At 42.8% G+C, this 18,269-nt stretch overlaps 1 protein-coding gene and 1 long non-coding RNA gene across 6 annotated transcripts in view; one reads left to right on the top strand and one right to left on the bottom strand.

The window, feature by feature from the left end:
• Positions 1 to 26: 26 nt before the first annotated feature.
• Positions 27 to 6,121, bottom strand: LOC128811131 (uncharacterized). The gene is made up of 2 exons (XR_008438244.1): positions 5,547 to 6,121; positions 27 to 484 (listed from the first exon to the last, which is right to left on the bottom strand). It is a non-coding gene; the product is annotated as an uncharacterized LOC128811131 (long non-coding RNA).
• A 98-nt stretch (positions 6,122 to 6,219) lies between these two features.
• SHOC2 (SHOC2 leucine rich repeat scaffold protein) overlaps positions 6,220 to 18,269 on the top strand; it is a 64,788-nt gene continuing 52,738 nt past the window's right edge. For 4 of the 5 annotated variants that reach the window (XR_008438242.1, XR_008438241.1, XR_008438243.1 and 1 more), the window contains exon 1: positions 6,220 to 6,344. The gene's annotated coding sequence lies outside the window, so the exon portion shown is untranslated. Of the gene's footprint in view, positions 6,345 to 7,105; positions 7,257 to 18,269 lie in introns of all 5 variants that reach the window. The other variant, XM_053984447.1, reaches the window with a different exon arrangement.

The raw sequence follows: 18,269 nt of genomic DNA, 5'->3' as shown, positions 1-18,269 counted from the left end.
GGAAGAGAAAATAGCAGAGCTGCAGCTATTAAGAACAGGCAAATATTTTATTCAAACTCAACTTCTTCTTCCTGGGTCACTCTTAAGGAATATTTTTCTGATTGTGAGGATGTGAACGAGGGTTGTGTTTGTTTGTTTGTCTTCCTGGAGACTCCCCTGTTCAGCTGATCTTCATCTTCTTCCACATTTCAGGCAGCAGAGCTTGCAGCAGTGAGAAGCTGTAATTCCAAGGAAAACTGCTTGTGCCTGTGCCTGTAACCTGCTGGCAGTGATACGTGCCTGGGCAGGGGCCGTTTCACACAGCTCAGCATGGACGTGCTGCCACTCCCAGCCACTTTTAGGACACAGGTGAATTGTTTACAGCAATCTCAAAAAAGCCTGTAATAAAGTTGTTCTGCCTTCCTGGAGCCACCACTGCCAGAGACCTTTCCCCTTTCTTGGCTACTGCAGGAGCCTCCTTCCTTCGGCTTCACACCTTTATCAGCTGAAATGATACAGTTAAGAACGGGCTGTGGTCAGGCTCTGTCTCAGAAGGAGGGGCTACACTGCCACTCTGTTGTGGCTGCTGAGAACTGGAAGATCAGAAAGGACAGCAGGGAGGTGAAAGCCTGATCCCTCTTTCATGTGGAATGGAGTCAGGATATGCCCTTGTATGAAGTTCAGCAGAGAAAAACTTGGGCTGCCCTCGCGTTCCTACCCACCGTGCCATTCCAGTCAGCCTGGTACTAATCTCCACGGATCTCTGAAGGCATGAAACAACACGCAGTGTAAATGAAATCTGAGCCACACCACACCACAGGACTGGTGCCAGCCACTTTTAGAAGACTGCCACGAGAGCCAAGGGAAACAGGTACAATGGTAGAAGATGCCTTGTACCACCTGCAGGCACAGACCTACACACTCGAGCAGCTCATGAGGCATGTGAAAAGCTGGTGAACCCAGGGCCACTTAGACTTGAATGCACTTTCCTGGGGAGGAAGTGGCTTTTCCCTTGGAAAGCTCAACTCCCCAGGGTCTGCATGAGGTCAATGGAAAAAGTGATTTCTTCAGAATGTGATTCAGAGTGTCTAAGCACTGGGCTTATCTTACTGACTACAGAGGAAGCTCAGTCTCTGTAGATTTAAACTTACTTTTGAGAATACTCATCCCCTCTTGCCCCTTAGTTGTGAGAGATGTACTAGACCTGGATGTGGTTAGTCCTTGGAAGGCACACTACCTACTGAAATTCAGGTGCTGCAGACCAAAGCTAAGAGAAACTTGTCTACCAGAGCACTGGGCATCCTGTTGGATCCTGTTTTGTCCTTTTAAGTTACCTTGGGATGTCAGAAATGGATTTGCAAGTACCAGAAAGGAAAATTAAATCAAGAAAGGTTCGTTTCTTCATGGTTGTCCTGACTGGAGCTGGAATAATCAGCACATGTTTCAGTTTAACTGAGTTTTCATTCTGGCCTTTCTCCTCTTTCAAAGTACAGGCAGCTGAAGCCTTTAATTTGCCCTATCTTTCACTGCAGAGGAAAATAGGAGTTTCTAACATCTGTTACTATCCTGTCTAGAATAGCTACACTAAAAAAATACAGTTTATTGTCTGTTGTGAATGAGAAAGCTCTTGCTTGTTTCTGTTGTTTGTTGTGTTGACTTTGAAAGATAAATTGTTTGAACTGGTTGACTCTCAGTTTGTATAATTGAAGATTAGCTTGCTTGATAGCCTGCTGGATTTGCAGTTTTCCCTTGCACTAAACAAACTGAAGAACTGCTGGCCTTGGGGCAGTTAGGACACAGCACATTCTGGAAAAAGTTTGTATTCATACAGGTAAATAAGAAAATAACTTCATGCATGACATTCTGGATGTGCTGCTTCAGTGCTGATATGTCCTGTCTTTCCACCTGGAAAAGCTCTTGTAAGACCTAGGAAGCCTTTTTTAAAAAATTGTTAACAGACTTGGATAAGTGGCTAATGAGTTGAAAGTAGAAGCTGGCAGGACCAGAATTAGTTTCTACGTGGTAGTTCTAAAATCCTAAATTGTGCTGCTTGTTTTTGAGAACATAGGTATTCTGTCCTTTTATCATACATTTGCTTTGTAAAAATAATTGGAGAAAAAAAGCAAAAATAACTTCTTGTCACTCAAGTAAGCAGACCTGGCTCTGAATATATAAAAGGAAGTGACAGTAAAAATAGCAACATCTTACTGTACTGTAGTCCTTCAAGAGAGAACCACATTTTGAGGTTCCCCTTCTTTGCATCCTTCTTTGTATTGCAAAGGCATCTTGCCCCACGCAGAAGCTTTTGCTCTGGGGGGTCAGAGTCTGATTTCAATGGGACAGAGCTTGGTGTCAGTGCATTGAGCATCAGCTTCTAGACATTGACAAGGGCTCTGACTCTCCATGTGCATCCTCCAGCCTTGGTTTCTGTGCCCTCCTCTCTCCCCTTCCGCCAAGTGGTCCAATTTTTGTCTACTCATACGAAAGGCAGTGGAGTTAAGGTGCCATTCGAAGGCAAGACAGAAAAGAATGACAAAGGCATACACTATTTCCATTATGGGTATGATGCTCACAAAATTAAGATATGTTGTGCCATCAGCCTTCAAAACATGCTTCTATCCCCCAGAATAACTAAACCTCTTGCAGCCTTGGCCAAAAGACTGAAGCCAAACTTCTGGTAAACTGACAATTCAAGGGAAAGGAAAAGGATGTGACAGGAAGGTCTAGATAAACTGAGGTGTAGATGAGAGGAAGGTAAAACCTAGTGTGAAATTTAGAGATTTGAGACATGATAGTGGGAGGCTGAGATACAGAAAGAAAGAGAGAACAACTGGGAATTAGAGTTTTATGTTGAGACTGGTTGGCAAGGAACTGAACTTCAGTACAAGGAAAGAAGAAGGAAGCGAGTAGAAAGTCAGGGGGATAGGCAGTGACATGAAGAACCAGACGAGAGACTGGACTAGGACCTGGCATGGGGAACCAAAGTTGGAGCTCCACTGGAGATAAGAAAGAAGGGACAGTCTGGGGAAGGAACAGGTGATCCAAGTCCGAGAGTGGAGGTGGGGCACAGGCAGCAGGGAGGGAACAGAGTAGCAGGGGAGAGCTCTGGGAAGCAGCCCCACATGGGCCAGAGCATGGGCTGTGTGGGTGGAAAGGGGCACCACGGGCTCTGCTTGCTGGAACATCCTGATCTGCAGAGCTGGAAGTAGAACAGAGTTTCCCCGAGGCTGGTCTTCATGTTGGCTCAGCCAGCAAAGAATTTGCCTCTTGTGCTGTCTGCCCCAGCAGCAGCACAGAAACCACTGGAGCTGAGTGTCCTTGGCCGAGGCAGCAGCAGCTGCCTGCCTGGGGGAGGAGAGCAAGCTTTCGGGTAGTTGGATGACAAAAATTTTACAGTTGGGAGGAGGTAGTGAAAAGGCCACATGACTGAGGGAGAAAGGGTCAATTCATTAGTCTGGCAGCCACTAAATTAAAAAAAGGCAAGTGGGACTATATATCAGAGGTATCTGAATTCGGTCAAAGATAATTCTGAAGTTGCTAGATTGATCTTGTGGTTGGCTTAAGCAAGCTTAACTAATTAATTGCTTTATTTTAGTTCATTGTGTAAGAGCTAGCTCCTAATAAATCACACTGTTTTGTAGAAACATGCTTCAAACAACTGTGTAAATACTAAATAGCCTTAGGAATGGTCTTATGAATCCACTGAATAATCTGAATTCCAACACTCATTCCCCTCTGCAGCTGGTCTGGATGGAGGATAACAGCCACTGCTGCTGTTTCTCTTTCAGTAAAAGGGGTAGAAGTCTGTGCTGGACATGCAAGGGTGGAGACACACAGCTGATGGCCATGGAGGTGCTGTGATGATGTGTGATCCTGCACCAACAGCTGTCCTTTTCAGCAGCACAAGGAAATGCTACAGGTGTTACGGGAACATTATGAATGTTGCAAAGCCAAGCCTTTAAAAGTTAGGCAATGTCCAAACGAAATTGCCAGTGAAACCTTAATTCAGAACCATGTAGGTTATGAAATGCTCTTTAATTATATTTCTCCTCCTGCTCATTTCAGTGTGGATGGCAATAATCCAAGGTCCTTGTACAGTCCTGTGGAGCTTCTGGGGCAACAGCCTCCTGATCCTGAGAGACCCTTCAGTAATACTTGTAAGGATTGTGAACTCTTATATTCACCCTCTGCTGGGGGATAGGTCTGTGCCAATGAGATCTGGGGACAAACATTGCTGATGGAGACTGGGAGTAGGTTGGAGCTGAGCTTTCCAGCATCCAGTAGGAGGGTATAAAATTACCTACTACATTTGGGCAGATTAAAAACAAATCTTTCATGCATGAATTCTGCCTTTGCAAAAATGTCTGTTAGTTCTGATTGTTGGCACAAGTATTGCCATAGTATCAGTCTAATCTCACATGACACATTTAAGGGTTTGCAGCAGAAGGGTGGAGATAGCAGTGTAAATTTCTTGGCTGATTTATCTCTTGTGACAATTGTCCTGTTCTGCTTTATATCAGCTTTTCAGAAAAAAATCAGGGTTTTTGAGTATAAGTAACATTTCTTTAGATTTTTTAAGCAAAGTGAGTGGAAACAGAAGTAGAAGTAGCAGAAGTAGAACAGAACCAGAGTAGATGTAGCACATATACATATTTCAATGCTAAGACAACTGGGCAGTGACACTTTGCACACAAAGAGCCTGAGAAATGTAAAGGTACACGACAAACATTCAGATCCTCCCTACAACACTACAGTCTTTTAATGCAAATGACTGTGTTCCATTAAGTCGCACAAGAAACATTTTTTCAGACTCCAAGCTCTCAAGGCAAAGTGTGTATTTCCATGTCTTGTAGAGGATCCTGCACTGTCCACAACGAAGTGTTACTGATTAATAACAGCAAATAAACTCCAGTCAGTGTAAGAAATTGTAGGAAATTTCAACTGTTTTCTGTCTTGTGATCCAATCTGCTAAAAATCCAATTCTGCTTTTAATGCTGTCTAACGTTTATCAGTAAAACCCCACATAACCACATTGAACTGTCTGGTTTGCCAAAGACCCATATAAAGGCAGAATTTTGGTATTTGATAACTGAATGTGAATAGCCTTGTTTCACTGAAACCAGCCCAGATGATTGCCAAAAGTTGTAAAAAATCTGATGGAAATAGCAGATACTCAGATCTGACTATCTGATGTGGCTCCCAAATTTACTCATGGTTTTGATTCTGCTGAAGTAACTGCTGAACTTGAACCTGTGGGACCAGTTCAGACTAGCATGTACTGAGATCAGTTAGTAGACTCCTATTAATTTGAACGTATTTTAGAAATTATAAAGTTGAGATGCTACTGCAGTGCAGAATCCATGTAGGCTTGAAAGGGGAACTGATTGCAACCACCTGAGAACTTAGCATTAAAAAGCTAAACCTCTCTCAGCAAAATACGGAAAGATCTGTTATAACAAGTCGTCAAAGAACTTGCTTTTAAAGCCCATCCTAAATGAAAGGGCGACTGATGGCAGGTGCTCTGTCACACTGGAGTGTATTTGTCTACACAGAGGTGTGGTTGTCACCTTCTGGAATCCCTTGCAAAGGCAGCTTGTTCGGGCTTAGCCTGAGATGTCTGCTACAGGAAGAAGAGTCAGCGCATTGGTCCGAGGTTACAGTAGCTGCCAGCTGGGGATGGTCCCGATTTTGTCGAAAAAGGAGACACGGGAATGTCGCGGTGCCCGTGTCCATGTCTTTGGCGGTGTCCCAGCAGCTGAAGGCGCCTTGCAGCAAGAGCGGGTGGCTGTGCCCTGAGCGTCCAGCACGGAGGAGAGATGCTCCACACCAACCCCTGCCACCAGAATTCCCGATGCTGGCTGCGCTGGGGGCCAACTCGCCATTCAGCTGCTGGAACGGCAGGAAAACACCTCCTGTTTGCTGTAACACTTTAGTGAACTGCAGTGGGTCACCGACCGATTACGGGCTGCCCTCCGCACCCGGGCACATCGCGGCAGCGCTGGCACGACGGCAGCTTTCAGCGGGGAGTGCGGGGCCGGGCACCCACCCACCGTGACGGGACCCGCGATGGGCGCGGGGACAGCGCAGGGGAGCCCTGCCCGAGCCCCGCGGGGAGCCGGCCGGGCTCCGGCCCCGCACGGCCCCGCTCGGCCCCGCTCCCGCCGTCGCCACGGGCAACGCGGCGCTTCCGCCGTAACCTGGAAGCGCTCGGTGTCCGCGCTCGGCGGGCCCGCCCCGAGAGCCGCGGGAGGGCCGTGGGCGGGCGGTCCCGTGACGGCTCGGTGCGCACAGACGGTGGCCGGCAGGGCAGGGCCGGGCGCGGAGCGGGTGCCGAGCGCGCCGCGGGAGGATGGCGGAGCCGCACGGTACGGGGCGGGCGGGCCGGGGGGCTCGGCCGGGCGGCGGCTGACAGCGGGCGGCGGCCGGGGGCGGCGGGAGGCCGCGGGCACAAAGGCGGGGAGGGCCAGGGCGCCGGTGGGGGCGGCGGGGCGGCCGGCGGGGAGCCCGTGCCCGCCCCGGCGGGGCTGCCCCGCCCGGTCCGCGGGGCCCGGCGCAGGTGGGGCGGGCCGAGCCGAGCCGAGCCGGGCCGGGCCGGGCCGGGCCGGGCCGGGGGCGGCCATCGACCCCGCGGGGCTCGGCCGAGGGGCTGCCGGGCGATGGCAGCGACCGCCACAACAACAACAACAATAACAACAAAAAGAAAGGAGGAAGCTCCGTCTTACAGCCTCACCTCTCCTCCTCTCCGCCAGCTCTCTGTGCCGGGAGCTGGCACCGAGCAATTGAAGCGAACTGGCGTGTGTGTAGTGGCAGCGGCGCTCAGGGTAATGATTACCGGCGTGCGGGTAATGATTACCGCTGCCTCTGCCCGTGTCAGTGCGGTCCCCCACCCTCTCGCATAGGCGTGAGGCTCTTTTCCTGTTTCACCCGATGTATTTATTGTGGCAGCTCTGATGGAGCCACAGAGACAGAACCTCGTTTCAAAAGTCGTCGCCTTCCTGTCTAGCCAGGTGATTTTCCCGGTATTTAAAACAGAGAGGTGTGACAGAGAAAAGCGGTGTGACAGCTTCCCGCGTATGTTTGTGGCTGTAGAAGGCGTCTTCACCGAGTTGTTCGTGTCTTTCCCTAGGAAATGCTTCAAAAGCTGTAGTAACCTTAGTAAGGTGAACGGCCGCGTTGACTAAAATTGCGACTGGGCGTGAGCTACACCGCAGTTCAGCAGAACTGAAGTTTGGTGAAACTGTGTTGCTGCTTCTCTTGTCCATCCTATTTAGGAGCAGGTATGGACGTGGAATAAAAAGTCGCAGTGTGTGAGAAAACAATTGTGAAGTGCTGAAATAGTACTGGTAATTTTTAAGTTCTGTTTTTGAGATGGGACTGTGGAAGCATTGTGTTCTGCACATGTGCAGACTTTTGAGGCAGAATATTAATGATCAAGGAGTTGTAATTGTGTGTATTGTCATTGCTGCAGTACTTGTTGGGGATTTTTTTGACTATCAGAATAGAAGTTAAGATAGTTTTGATAATTACCTTCAGGGTCTTAATTTTCTGCTGTTTCTTGTTTGCATGTTTGATTTTATATATTGTTCTTTTTACCTCCTAAACTGTGTGGATTTTTTTTTTTTAATCACTAGTCATTATGATATACTTCTGTTTATAAAATCAAGGGCTTAAAGTAGGTGGTGGTCAAATTAAATCACACTTATTTACAGCCATATTTCAGACATATGTTGTATGGTGATCTTGATATAAACCTAGTCTGGTTTTGGGAAAGATTTACAGTATCTTATGAATTTGTTATTACACTACTGCACATACATTTTAATTTTAGTAACACCCTTATCATCTTAATTCCCCTTGAATGTTTTTGATTTCGCTATTTTGTTTTCTACATAATTATTCTTTGCTCTGGATGAGTAAAATGGGAGATAATTTTACTAATTTGAAGCCGTATTCCTTTAATTTTAGGCTGTTTGTTGGCCATCAGCGTTTCTGTACATGTGGCAAGGCAAAGCATGTATATTAGGCAAAACTAATTTTATATGTAACCTTATAATACACAAAGATGATTCCAGACAAAACTCTCCTTGTGTCCACTGCCTTCCTTTGAGGAATACTGAGGGATCCTCAAAGAGGATGCTGTCTTCTTCCAGGTCTCTCTATCTGCTCTTTCTAGAAACAATCCTCAGCATTTTTTGTTTGCGGTGATGGCAAGGGAGGGTCCATGAACAGTTCTGCTTGTGAGTAGCTGCTGTTCCCAGTGTAGTTTTTCCTTTCCAGCGTGGCATATCTGTAAGGCAGGAGGTGCTGGGAGGGGCGTTCCTTTGTTAAGTTGACACTTAAATCGCACTGACGGGTGTATTCTCCTCCAGGAATTTTGTGTGATTGAAGGGATTCCTTCAGACGAGGAATATTTTCTCCAGCTGTCTTCCTGCGCTGTTAGCCTCTGCACAGAAATTAATTGCTCGGAAGATCACTGCTGTGCGTGTGCCTTTTAGGAAACCCTTGGATTGATTGTGGCTTTCTAGAAAAGCATGTTCCTGCTGGAGGTGTGTGTGGCAGTCCTGGCTTGTCACCGTCCGAGCCGGCAGCTGTGTCCAGCACCCGTGAAATAGGTGGATGTAGGCGCTTGCATGTGGGCACGGTGCTCATGCATGGTAATTGAATCAGGGCTGTCAAAGCATCTTCTGCGTGTTTGAAAGAAGGATCACATTCTGCGGTCCCTTCTTGACAAGGCTGAGGAAACGCAGTAAATAACAAGGCCCTGTTTTGGGAAGGTTTAGTATGGTAGCAAGGAAATTGCCTTAAGAGACCTCAGTGGTTCCAAAATACCACTGTGGAGAATTTGGGTGGGTGCTAGGAAGGAGCCGTGTCTCTCTAGGAGCAGGTTCTCCTTCGTGTCTGAGGAAAGATGAAAATTTCTGTGCATGGGAGGGGAAGGCAGCGTTGTCCCTTCCCGTGTCCCACCACAGCCCCTGGGAAGTCTGTCCCTGGTGCTCACCTTGCCCCTGCCCTCCCCAGTTGCCTGGGTTTGGGGTATCTGTGCTGTTCCTGGGTGCAGGAAAGCTGATGCCATGTCCTCATGTCCAGCCTGCCATACCCTCCCGTTCAGTGTGGCCGGTGGCATTTCCCACCCAGAACGCTTTGAGGCTCATTGCTTTTGATTTTGTTTTTCAGTGGATGCTCTTTTAATTGAAGTGAGGCTTGCTTTTCGCTCTGTTGTTGTAATAGCTTGTATTTATTTTCACTGCATGCATCTGCATCTCAGAGGAGATATTTCTGCCTCTCGCTTTTTGGTGGGTTTGTGTGTGTGTGAGAGGGCTGGGGAGGATGCAGTAGCGAAGATTAAAAAGCCAGTTACAACTGATGGTACGGATAAAAAGAACTCTCGTTTTCGTGGAAACTGTACTGGCTGACATAGTCCAGTCTGTTTGATACAGTGGTCTTGCTGTGTTACAAAATGGACAGGGATAAAATGTAACAGGTTGTTATAATAAGCAAGGTAATGTTTGCTGTATTAGCCATTGACCTTAATTCACTTGTTTTTTGCTGCATTGCTTTGCCTTGACTCTCTTGCGAAATACACATCACATACTATTATAAATCTGGGAATTCTCCAACATCAAATTTGATTCAACAAAGGCATTTTCAGTATAGGCAGGTCTCTGGATGAAAACGGAATTTTAATTACTAAGATTTTTTTCTATCATTAACCTCCAGGTAATGTATCTTTTGTATAGAAATTATGAACAGTTTATAATTTCTTTAAAAAAAGTCAGTTTGTGCCGTGTGGTGATTTTCGACTGTTTTAAGATTGTCGCAGTTTAAGAGGTACTTTATCTGTATTGCTCTACAAGAGAAATGAGAGAGCAGAGCCCATCATATAATTGCAGACATGCTGACTGCTGCGAGGATATATTAAGAGGCTGTGAATTGGTGTAGATAAATACTAGGATACACGGTCAAAGAACTTTTTAAAACAATCTGGCTTGCCTGTATACTTGGTTGTTTTAGTATTGTTTTACCATTAAGGTGTACATGCTGGGGAAAAAAAAGGTAAATACTTGAGTCTATTGGTTTGCTTTTTGCTTTCTCTGCAAAAGCGTAGTCTGTTCTCAGTGTGGATGTGCATTAGATCCTGGTTTGCACTCCTCACTCCTGTCTCCCTTTCTGTCTCAACCAGTGCCGGAGAGCATTTTTTTTTTTTTTTAAATTTTATTTTTGCTACAGGAAAGTATGTACGCGTTTTCTATTTATTGTTTTTGAGCCAAGTTGAAAGTTTGCTGCTGTGTGTTAGTGGTGGTGGGGGGGGTTTGCCAAGAGGAGCAGCCCTGGGGACTGAGCTGTGCTCCAGCGCAGTTGCTGTCTCGTGAGACACGAGGCTGGAGCTCGCATTAAATTGGTTGTAGCTGGCTCTCACCTTTGCTGTGCTAATCATCTCCGTGCTTTTGTGCCCAAGGACGCTTCATATTCTAAGTGTGAACAAGAAGTACGGTGCGATCCAGCAGGCAGTATTTCCATGGAGCCCTGTTGATCCCGTAGATATTGTATCCGGTTCAGTGGACCTGCCTACCCTGTGGTCGGAGGCTTTTTGTTATGCATGCATCCTAATTGTCCTTTCTGTCGGCATTGTGCGCTGACTGAAGGGGCTGTGCACCAATGCAAATAGCCTTGCTAATACCTTCCGCATTTGCATTATAATGGCTGCTTAAATATTGCAGCACATCTCAATTCACTCACTGCTGTGACTGCTAGGCTTTAAAATAGGTTCTTTCTCTAGCACGGATCTTGTTCGTGGTTGGTATTGCTTTGGAGAGGGGTTCTGAAGTGCATCCTTATTAAATAGTGAGGCTTGTTTGTGATGAGGTGCAATTTTAACTTAGCTATGTTCTAGTCTCCCACTCCTTTCAGCCCACAGGTTGATACATGCACTTGGAGGCAAAAAAATTTCAAGCTTTAGCAGTTTTTCACCAACTATTTCTAAACTCACTATATTTGGGGTTGCAAAACATGTTTGCTTGGGATTTTGTTTTGCATTAATTCCAGAAATCCTATGGAGGTCTGTGAGAATATTTTCTACATAAGTAATGTGAAACATTGTGCCACTGTTGTTTTGGTGCTGAAACATTTGTTGACTTACTGAAAGTGTCGATACGGGGATGTGACTGAAAGCAGACACTCTTTTTGGGAGCTGCTGGCAGATTGCCATCACCTGTCTGTCAAAAGTTTGCTTCACGTAGTTGTTGAACGGAACAGTGATTAGTATCACATACTTGACTCTTAATGATTAGTAGATGCATAGAGACTTTTTAATATCATCAGAGAATGCCAGCTTTTCTTGTGGCTGTAGACTTGTTATTAATGCAATGTGTCAAATTTTGGGAATGGTAGTACATGAAACCAATGTTTCTATTTTTTGGCTAATCTGTTTTAATCCTAGGGTTCACTCTGTCTTATGTGGTTTAGTGTATGAAAACTGCAGCAAGAAAGGTATGCTTAGATCAAATGTTAGATTTATTTTTTAATATATCTTATGTTAATAGCTTGTCACTCTTCCACTTGTTTGCACATATTAAAGCAGTATGAGTTATTCAGGTTAAGGATATGCAGAATGAGCTTGTTGTAAGAATTAAAATTACAGAAACTGTTTTCTGAAACAGTAAGTGATAGTATTGCAGGGATCCTAAATTTACTTAAGACTTCTATATGATGATTGGTGATTCACTTACATATAAAGTACTCTGCATAGTGCTGCAAACAACATATGTATTACTATAGTGCAGTACTTTTAACACTTATCCTGTCAAAAAATTTTGTGTATTAGAAATTTAGAATAACTATTTATAGTGATGGGCATGAAAATGCAAGGTTAAATAATGTTATGTATGAATGCATAAAAATAATCTTGCAACCCCAATACCTGTGAACACTAAGCTGTAGTGTGTCTATACTTAATGTATAAATACATATAGATTTTAATTATCTATTAGATATTACAGATAACGTTGGTTTATTACATAAAAAAATATGACAAAGCCACTTCAGGATTTGCTGTTGTATTTAGATCTGTGTTTTCAGTGTTTCCATCCCAATAGGAATTAGTATTAAATCAGAAATTGAAGAGTTGTTAGATGACAGTTTGAATGGTCAGAACAATCCATTGGTCTGGCATGTTGTCTTGACTGGGAAGAAAGGTAAGTATATTTATTACTTTTATGAAGAAATATCTGACTGGCAGCCAAAACAACCAGGGCCCGATATTTGTTTGTAGCTGAGGTGCAGCAATGATCTTGGGGAGTTAGATTTCTCTCTTTTGCTTTTCCTTTCTCTTGCCTGTGCCCCAGCTATTTAAATCTTGGCAAATAGGGGATTTTGTTTCTCTTTGTTGTGAGGCTTCTGTCCTGTGACTGCCAGTAATGGTAGTCTGTGTAACTGTAGCACATGAACTGTCCAGTGTCCTGTACAATAAGATTCCTGACTGTTGTAAATTTTTTTAAATGCTCAAAGTTATAATCTGTTTTGTAATACACAGCATTAATCGTGGTTATTGAGAATTGTCCTGGGAGGAAATAAAAAAAAAAAAAAAAAAAGCGAGCTCTTTTTTACTATTTCTTAACTGTTGCTTAGATTTTTTTTTTTTTTAACAAAAGAAAGCTATTCACTGTGTCACAACTTAAAGCTTACATTGCACAGTAATGAAGGTTGTAGCAAATCTATAGATAATTAGCTAAAGCTCTGTGTACAGTGCAACTGCAGGTGCTGAGTAAAGTGCATTGTGCTATGGAAAGGTTCAGACTCTTAGCTTCAGTCTTTTTCTGTTTGTGTTAGACCTAATCTAGCATCATTCCATCCTCATTAAAAAAAACCAAACACCTTGTAATCTCTCTCAATGCTTCTCTCCCAACTCAACATCCGCCCAATCAACCTGCAGCTGTCCAAGGCAAAGAAGTATTTGAGTGATCATTATTCTCTTCATTAGATGAGAAGTTGTGTTCTTGAAATTGCGGTGCCAAAGTTTTGTGCTCTAACAAATTATATTCCTCTTTTGTGCTCTAACAAGTTATATTCCCCTTCCCCCTCTGCTGCAGAAAAGCAGAACTATGCATTTCTTTTAATTCCAAGGGATAACTGCACAGGCAGGAGCCTTTTGCAGATTGCTGCAAATACCAACTCCTGTTTAGAAGTGTGTAGTTACACGGAGTCACTGTGTGTAGCAGAGAGAAAATTACTTCACTAGCAAACTATATGTCTCCTGGAGGCATCAGGTGGCTTAATAGGTAAACAAAGGTCTACTGCAGTCAAAAATAGATCTTTATAAAAAGAAATAGTGCAAAAAAGTGGCCTCCTAAACAAGGAAGTGAAGGGCTAACAGAGAATTCATCTGTGTAGTCCTGCAAAATGCTGATCATAGCAGAATATGAAGGATTTACCATGAAAACCCATTTTGCTGTTGCTTCTGATGTAGCACTTAGAGTACGTGACTTTTAAAAATTGTTCATGTACAGGAATGACTGTATAATCAAAGGGTCTAAAGCCAAGAATATATAATATGCATAATTTGAAGTGTTTTGCACAAATTTCTTAGGAAGGGTTGTATGGCTTAAATGAAGCCTCATCTCCAGTGTTTTTGTTAATATGTTAAATCTGTGACAATTACTTTTCTAATAGTTCTTCAAATCTGATGGCTATTGTTCAGTACTTACAAAACCAAAAATATTACTTATTAAAGAGAATTTTATAATACTGGCAGTTGCATGAGCTTTATTGAATTTAAAATTCTAGATTTTGTGGAAAGGGAAATTCGTATTAGTAAATAGCACAAATGAAAATACCTGGGAGCTTGTTTTAGTGCAGCAGATTTTGTTTTGGTAAGTCTGTCCAGGTCTTTTGAACTCTCTGAGAGTGTGCAGATGATCACAGATTTCAGGTAATCATATTTGTTTTTCATGATGGGCTGCATATTTGCTTTTTGGAATACTCAAAAAATTGTTTGGCACCTTTCTTTATAGCATATTTTATGTGGCAGGCCTAGCTAGGAGGGAACAAAAGTTTAAATATTATACCTATGAGTTGTAATTCAGAATTTAAATACAAGTTGGATTTCTTTTCCCCCATGATTTCATCCATAAATTTATTTTCTATGTTTTAGGTCATCGTTAGGGACATTTTTACAGTAGTAATTTCTCTTTCCTCTTCCCCATAAGAAGTGTTCAGATAAATGTTTGTAGTTTTTTCTTGCATTTAGGCTGTATCCTGTCTTGTCTTTTAAAACTTATCTCTTTGCAGTGCAGCTCTTTGGAGAAGCCCTAAGTCATACCCAGATATCGAGGTTTCAGTTACATGTTCTCACTGTAGTATCATGTTTTCTTCTTCTAAACTGAGATGCTGTTTATTGAACCAATTAGCTGCTGGGTGCAAGCCAGAACTTTCTCCTGAAATCAGAATTAATGAATAAACAAATTCCTCTGGAAGGATTCCTGTTCTCACCGGGCAGTGACAGTTAACGCGTGACAAGGACACGGTTCGTGTCCTGTCACCTCAGTGCTGTGTGTGTCTGGGTCTGTACTCGGCCTGCTAAAATCCGTGGGGTAAACTTCTGAGTATGGATCACAACGTTCACATCACATATTTGATGGTATGTCTGTCTTGGGCTGTTTTTGAAACCATTCCAGCTCTTCTGTAGTCAGCAGATGGGATGCATACGCCTTCATTAACAAGCAGTTAACTCCGCTGGTAGGGCTGAATCTTCATCACGCTCTGGGTCTCTGACTTGGCTCTTTCTCCATTCCAGCTCCCACTGTTTGTTCTGCTGTCTCTAAGAAGAAGTCGACAGGAGCGTTACATGCTCCTGCCCTCCTGTGGTAACGAAAACCCAAATGTTTTCCTCAGAATCAGGTTGTGTAAAAATAAAAAGAGAGAGAGGAGAACAAGGAACTAGTTTTTCTCTTCTGGAGCAGCTGCTCACATCTCAAGATGTGAATATGCCTTTGGTGAGGTGTTCTGCTTCAGAAGCCCTGGAAAAATCATAGTTATTTCTGAATTTGCTGTTGCAGTATCAGAAAGACCTTGTAGCCTTTTATAGTCTTGAATAAACTTTCTTGCCTTTATATGTGATGTGCACTATCCCTTTTGCATTGGAGAAATTAAGGCACAAGTTACAGGGGAGATTTTTACCAGCAGCAGTGGCGGTGGGATAGCTCTGTCTTCCCTCCTGTGAGCCAGTGGGAGCTGGAGCCCAGTCCTAGGACATGGCTTGGAGACACCAAGCTCACCATGGTTGAGAACAGAGGTGGATCCCAGCCCGACTCCTCACTCCTCCCAGCCAAGTGGAAGGTGGAGAAAGGCAAATGGGCACAAAAGTGTGGCTGCAGCCTGGTTGGCTGGGGGGGACCATGGAGGGTAGCGTGTTGCATCTTGACTGTACAGTGTGGTAACAAGTAGTGGCCTGAAAGGATCCTGAAATAGTTGTAATCTGTATTGACCTCTTATTTCTTAATGATCCTCTGTATTAAGAATACTAAAAGAAACGTGCTCTCAACTTCAAAGCTTGTGGTTCATATAAACTATGGACATACACCTTCAGTCTCTGTAGGCAAATCTTTGTGTTGTTCTCAACCTGTAAAGTCTTGGAATGAGAAATCTGTGTTTGTCACAGCTTTCAGTCCTGTGATTTTCAGTCTGCTGAAATTGGTTTTGTTTTTTCCACTTAAACCTGCTCTGTGTTAGCAGGGAGACTTTCACAGTTTGCATGCTGTTGGTTCTTTGGGCCAGCTTGCTGTCTGTCTTTCAGAAGTATTTAATACAAGCTGATCAGTTATATACCATGGTAATCTAAAAGTATCCTTGAGAGCTGCTTCTACTGATTTTTGCATTGCTTTGTACTTTTACAACATGATTTTTGCTCCCTCTTCATCTTTGAACTACATAATTAATAGCTGAAATACCTTCTGACGAAAAGAAATGGTCCAGAATATTTTTTTTTTAATCTTGGCTTAAATGTCTTATTTTGTGACACAGAAACAAGTTATTGCAAGGCAAAAGAGAGAGCATGAAAGCTACTCACTGCTACTGCTTGTCTGTATTCCCTTATCCTGAGGTAATGTGAGGTATCCTGCCTCCATTCATCTTAATGCACACATTCAGGTATGTGTGCATGCCTGAACTTTTTCCAAGTCACTGGTATGCTTCCATCATTGCATTACTCTGTTTGCAAGTCTAGAGGTATAAAGTTTTCTAATAAAAGTAAGGGGAGAGAGCATGGAAAGTTTGTACGTGAGTGTCACTTTCAAATTGCTGTTTCTAAATAGAAATTAGTAATGATTTGAACTTTCTCATGCACTTTTCCAGTGATAGAGTAGTGACTTGTATGTCATGTGAGCAAAAAGTTCTGCTTGCGTTGTATGTAGCTGTAAAAGTTCATGGACTGAATTGCAAGTTTTCTAGGTGCAGAATGTAAAATTACTGTTGAGACTCCTTAAATCCCTTCCAAGAGTAAGTTTTCTTTCCTGTCTAAGCAACTTTTTCAAGTAGTGGAGGGTGAGATCAGTAACAGCTAAGATAATAATATCTTAGTTATAATTTTTATGTAAATTCAGTGTTGTACAGTCTGGTTTAAAACTAAATGAGGCTAGGAATTCAGGAACTAATTAACAAGTTTTCTTTTGTGGGGTGGTTCTTTGATGGATCTTCCAGAAGTATTTCAGATGTGTGTATATATTCATCCACTACAAATGTGCTGTTCTTCAGTTACCAAAAGTAAATGGGCAGAACCTGATTAATATAATATAATATAATATAATATAATATAATATAATATAATATAATATAATATAATATTGCTGAAAATAATATTTTCACCAGTTTTGGACCACTTTTCAGGTAGGTACTCCAAAATAAAGTTATTGATGCATTACAGAGATGATTAGTCCAGAATCACAGTATTTAGGATTAATTTGGATTCTCATTTTCCTTGCTGCCAAAACTCTTAATAACCAGCTAGTGAGCCCTGTAAGTTCTCCTGTCAGTCTGATGTGGGAGGCTGGTTGTATGGCCCTTTTTCTGACCTCCTGTGATCATGGGCACTTTTTATCCAAGGCTACTGCTTGGTTTTGATTATTAGTATCATTATTAATGTGCAGCTTTTACCACTGCCTAGTGCTTGCAGCCAAATGTAAATAAAATATCCCAGTTTGAATAGCAGTGACAAATGAAAGCTTAAACAGGTGATCACAGAGCAGAGTAATTACCCAGTGCAAGGAAGTGGTTCTTTTAGGTCAAGCTTTCCACTTGCCTTAAGGGTCACTTTTCAATATGAGGTGCTCTGATAGGCTGACAATAGTTGTTATTATACCATTATAATTATATATGCATACATACATACATATATACATATATATATATATATATATATATATATATATATATATATATACACATATATACACATATATACATACATGTACATATAAAGGTAGGGGAGAGAATTACTTTGCACTTTGTGAAGTTTACCAAAGTCACTTGTGGATCACTCCCAACTAGTGGTACTTGAATTAAGTAACGTGTCTTTTATGCAAGCCTTCTAATATTTGAAACAGTATCTAGAAATAATAAATAACAAATGGAGAGCTCCTGATGATAATACAGATGAGGAAGAAATTTTAACTGGAACAGATGGTATTTTTTCAGCCTAATTTGGATTTGCTGTGTTATCTCCCTTTTTTATTTAACGTTCAGCCGTTTGTATCTCTGTTAGTAACTTCATTTATTGTATATGCAGGCATGACTAATATGTTGGAGCATGCAGGGCAGCATGGCTTGGAAGCAGTCCACAGACCAGACCTGCCTTGCAGGGCAATGATTTGCTTCCTATTTCTAAAGGACAGGTGGAAGGGCTATTTGGGCAATAAATACTTTGACACTGAATTTTTTCTTAGATAGCACTTTGTAGTCTCATCTAGACATAATGGTAGCATGGCTAAAGGATGAAGGGCATAGACAATTTTCTAGCAGATTCCTGCAGTTATGGTTTGTTTATAAATATGAGAAGAAGTGGACCCATACAAGCATCCATTGAAGATACTGCATTCTTCTGGTGAGAGATGAAGAGCTCCTGAATCAAAATAATAATTTATTGATAAATGCTAAAGTAGGAACAAGATGATGCTGTGTAAGATCATGCTGTAATGCAGCCCACAACGATGAGTCTGAGTATTGGCAGGGATCATCTGGTCTGGATTTAGTGGTAGTGTTATTTGCTCTGCAAAATAAGCTAGAAGTTGGTTGTGAGGAAAATG

This window comes from Vidua macroura, chromosome 8 (assembly GCF_024509145.1).
Source record: "Vidua macroura isolate BioBank_ID:100142 chromosome 8, ASM2450914v1, whole genome shotgun sequence".
In the NCBI taxonomy this organism is placed as follows: domain Eukaryota; kingdom Metazoa; phylum Chordata; class Aves; order Passeriformes; family Viduidae; genus Vidua; species Vidua macroura.
Note: the sequence above shows the minus strand (reverse complement) of the source record. Positions and strands in the feature narration are given on the sequence as shown.